Here is a 5,017-nt window from a genome sequence, read left to right as displayed (position 1 = left end):
GAAATTGGAAACTTTGTGCATTATTGAGGAATGTGAAATGGTGCAACTCCAATAAAAAGCAATATGGTAGAACCTCAAAAAAAATCAACATAGAATCACCATATGATCCAACTATTCCACTTCTAGGTATATACCCAAAAGAAATGAAAGCAGGGTATCTAACAGATATTTTTACACCCATATGTTCATAGCAACATTTAAAAGAAAAATTTAATGTATGTTTATTTTTGAGAGAGAGAGTACAATCAGGGGGTGGGGCAGAGAGAGAGAGGGAGACACAGAATCTGATATAGTCTCCATCCAGGCTCTGAGCTGTCAGCACAGAGCCCGACGTGGGGCTCGAACTCGGGAACTGTGAGATCATGACATGAGCCAAAGTCAGATGCTTAAACGACTGATCCACCCAGGTGCCCCAGCAGCATTTTCCACAATAGCCAAAAGGTGGAAACAATGTAAATATCCATTGATGGAAGAATGGATTTTTTTTTAAAAACAGTAGTACATATATACAATAGAAATATTATTCAGCCTTAAAAAGGAATGAAATTCTGATACATGATACAACGTGGATTAACCTTGATGACATTATGTTAAATGAAATAATACAGACACAAAAAGACAAATATTTTGTGATTCCACTTATATGAGGTATCTAGAATAGTCAAATTCATAGAGAAAGAAGGTAGAATGGTGGTTGCCAGAGTCTCAGGGAAGGTGGGAATGGGAATTTTTGTTGCCATTTTGATACTTGTTTTGTTGTTGTTTTTTTATAAATTTTCCCTGATCCTGTCTTCTTTTGCTCTCTTGCATGGTTTGTTGGCTCTCTTTAGTGATATGCTTGGATTCCTTGCTCTTTAGTTTGCATATCTATTACTGGTTTTTGACTTGTGGTTACCATTACATTTGCATATACCATCTTCTGCATATAGCAGTCTATATTAAATTGATGGTCATGTAAGTTTAAACCCCAGGGCACCTGGGTGGCTCAATTGGTTGAAGGTCTGACTTCAGTTCAGGTCATGATCTCACAGTTTGTGAGATCAAGCCCCGCATTGGGCTCCATGCTGACAGTGTGGATCTTGCTTGGGATGGGATTCTCTCTCTCTCTCTCCTCTTTCTCTGCCCTTCCCCTACTCATGCTTTCTCTCTCTCTCTCTCAAAATAAATAAATAAAGTTAAAAAAATTTAAACCCCTTCTTTACTCCTCTTTCTCCCATACTTTAGATATGTGGTGTCATATTTTACATCCTTTTATTTTATGAATCCCTATACTGCATTTTACAGAAATACTTATTTTTGTTTTTTGCTTTTCATACTCATGGTCTTCCTTTCCACTCAAAGAGTCTCCCTTAATATTTCTTCTAGGGCTGGTTTAGTTGTCATAAACTCCTTTAGGTTTCATTTGTCTGAGAAACTCTTTATCTCTCCTATTTTGAATGATAGCCTTGCTAGATAGAGAACTCATGAAATTAGGTCTCTCTAGCTTTCAAAGCCAAATGTTATGGGAATTTATCTTCCCTGTACTGGCCACCTGATGTAAATGTTTGGTTTTTGCCCTTTGCACCACTGGCTCCCTACCCACCACAGACGATCAAGGTCTCTTTAGCTCCAAAACAACGTCTTTTTTTTTTTCAATATACGAAGATTATTGTCAAATTGGTTTCCATACAACACCCAGTGCTCATCCCAAAAGGTGCCCTCCTCAATACACATCACCCACCCTCCTCTCCCTCCCACCCCCCATCAACCCTCAGTTTGTTCTCAGTTTTCAAGAGTCTCTTATGCTTTGGCTCTCTTCCACTCTAACCTCTTTTTTTTTCCTTCCCCTCCCCCATGGGTTTCTGTTAAGTTTCTCAGGATCCACATAAGAGTGAAACCATGTGGTATCTGTCTTTCTCTGTATGGCTTATTTCACTTAGCATAACACTCTCCAGTTCCATCCATGTTGCTACAAAGGGCCATATTTCATTCTTTCTCATTGTCACGTAGTACTCCATTGTGTATATAAACCACAATTTCTTTATCCATTCATCAGTTGATGGACATTTAGGCTCTTTCCATAATTTGGCTATTGTTGAGAGTGCTGCTATAAACATTGGGGTATAAGTGCCCCTATGCATCAATACTCCTGTATCCCTTGGGTAAATTCCTAGCAAGGCTATTACTAGGGTCATAGGTCGTAGGGTAGGTCTATTTTTAAATTTTTGAGGAACCTCCACACTGTTTTCCAGAGTGGCTGCACCAATTTGCATTCCCACCAACAGTGCAAGAGGGTTCCCGTTTCTGCACATCCTCTCCAGCATCTATAGTCTCCTGATTTGTTCATTTTGGCCACTCTGACTGGCGTGAGGTGATATCTGAGTGTGGTTTTGATTTGTATTTCCCTGATGAGGAGCGACGTTAAGCATCTTTTCATGAGCCTGTTGGCCATCTGGATGTCTTCTTTAGAGAAGTGTCTATTCATGTTTTCTGCCCATTTCTTCACTGGGTTATTTGTTGTTCGGGTGTGGAGTTTGGCAAGCTCCTTATAGATTTTGGATACTAGCCCTTTGTCCGATATGTCATTTGCAAATATCTTTTCCCATTCCGTTGGTTGCCTTTTAGTTTTGTTGGTTGTTTCCTTTGCTGTGCAGAAGCTTTTTATCTTCATAAGGTCCCAGTAGTTCATTTTTGCTTTTAATTCCCTTGCCTTTGGGGATGTGTCGAGTAAGAAATTGCTACAGCTGAGGTCAGAGAGGTCTTTTCCTGCTTTCTCCTCTAGGGTTTGGATGGTTTCCTGTCTCACATTCAGGTCCTTTATCCATTTTGAGTTTATTTTTGTGAATGGTGTGAGAAAGTGGTCTAGTTTCATTCTTCTGCATGTTGCTGTCCAGTTCTCCCAGCACCATTTGTTAAAGAGACTGTCTTTTTTCCATTGGATGTTCTTTCCTGCTTTGTCAAAGATGAGTTGGCCATACGTTTGTGGGTCTAGTTCTGGGGTTTCTATTCTAGTCCATTGGTCTATGTGTCTGTTTTTGTGCCAATATCATGCTGTCTTGATGATGACAGCTTTGTAGTAGAGGCTAAAGTCTGGGATTGTGATGCCTCCTGCTTTGGTCTTCTTCTTCAAAATTACTTTGGCTATTCGGGGCCTTTTGTGTTTCCATATGAATTCTAGGATTGCTTGTTCTAGTTTCTAGAAGAATGCTGGTGCAATTTTGATTGGGATTGCATTGAATGTGTAGATAGCTTTGGGTAGTATTGAGATTTTGACAATATTTATTCTTCTAATCCATGAGCAGGGAATGTCTTTCCATTTCTTTATATCTTCTTCAATTTCCTTCATAAGCTTTCTATAGTTTTCAGCATACAGATCTTTTACATCTTTGGTTAGATTTATTTCTAGGTATTTTATGCTTCTTGGTGCAATTGTGAATGGGATCAGTTTCTTTATTTGTCTTTCTGTTGCTTCATTGTTAGTGTATAAGAATGCAACTGATTTCTGTACATTGATTTTGTATCCTGCAACTTTGCTGAATTCATGTATCAGTTCTAGCAGACTTCTGGTGGAGTCTATCGGATTTTCCATGTATAATATCAAGTCATCTGCAAAAAGTGAAAGCTTGACTTCATCTTTGCCAATTTTGATGCCTTTGATTTCCTTTTGTTTTCTCATTGCTGATGCTAGAACTTCCAACACTATGTTAAACAACAGCAGTGAGAGTGGACATCCCTGTCGTGTTCCTGATCTCAAGGAAAAAGCTCTGTTTTTCCCCATTGAGGATGTTAGCTGTGGGCTTTTCATAAATGGCTTTGATGATCCTTAAGTATGTTCCTTCTAACCTGACTTTCTCAAGGGTTTTTATTAAGAAAGTTGCTGAATTTTTTCAAAGGCCTTTACTGCATTCATTGACAGGATCATGTGGTTCTTCTCTTTTCTTTTATTAATGTGATGTATCACATTGATTGATTTGTGAATGTTGAACCAGCCCTACATCTCAGGAATGAATCCCACTTGATCATGGTGAATAATTCTTTTTATATGCTGTTGAATTCGATTTGCTAGTATCTTATTGAGAATTTTTGCATCCATATTCATCAGGGATATTGGCCTGTAGTTCTCTTTTTTTACTGGGTCTCTGTCTGGTTTAGGAATCAAAGGAATACTGGCTTCATAGAATGAGTCTGGAAGTTTTCCTTCCCTTTCTATTTCTTGGAATAGCTTGAGAAGGATAGGTATTATCTCTGCTTTAAACGTCTGGTAGAACTCCCCTGGGAAGCCATCTGGTCCTGGACTCTTATTTGTTGGGTGATTTTTGATGACTGATTCAATTTCTTCGCTGGTTATGGGTCTGTTCAAGCTTTCTATTTCCTCCTGATTGAGTTTTGGAAGAGTGTGGGTGTTTAGGAATTTGTCCATTTCTTCCAGGTTGTCCAATTTGTTGGCATCTAATTTTTCATAGTATTCCCTGATAATTGTTTGTATCTCTGAGGGATTGGTTGTAATAATTCCATTTTCATTCGTGATTTTATCTACTTGGGTCATATCCCATTTCTTTTTGAGAAGCCTGGGTAGAGGTTTATCAATTTTGTTTATTTTTTCTTTTTTTTTTTCAATATATGAAGATTATTGTCAAATTGGTTTCCATACAACACCCAGTGCTCATCCCAAAAGGTGCCCTCCTCAATACCCATCACCCACCCCCCTCTCCCTCCCACCCCCCATCAACCCTCAGTTTGTTCTCAGTTTTCAAGAGTCTCTTATGCTTTGGCTCTCTTCCACTCTAACCTCTTCTTTTTTTCCTTCCCCTCCTCCATGGCTTTCTGTTAAGTTTCTCAGGATCCACATAAGAGTGAAACCATGTGGTATCTGTCTTTCTCTGTATGGCTTATTTCACCTAGCATCACACTCTCCAGTTCCATCCACGTTGCTACAAAGGGCCATATTTCATTCTTTCTCATTGCCATGTAGTACTCCATTGTGTATATAAACCACAATTTCTTTATCCATTCATCAGTTGATGGACATTTAGGCTCT

Source organism: Panthera onca, chromosome X, assembly GCF_046562875.1.
Source record: "Panthera onca isolate mPanOnc1 chromosome X, mPanOnc1 haplotype 2, whole genome shotgun sequence".
Taxonomy (NCBI): domain Eukaryota; kingdom Metazoa; phylum Chordata; class Mammalia; order Carnivora; family Felidae; genus Panthera; species Panthera onca.
This window is presented reverse-complemented; position numbering follows the sequence as displayed.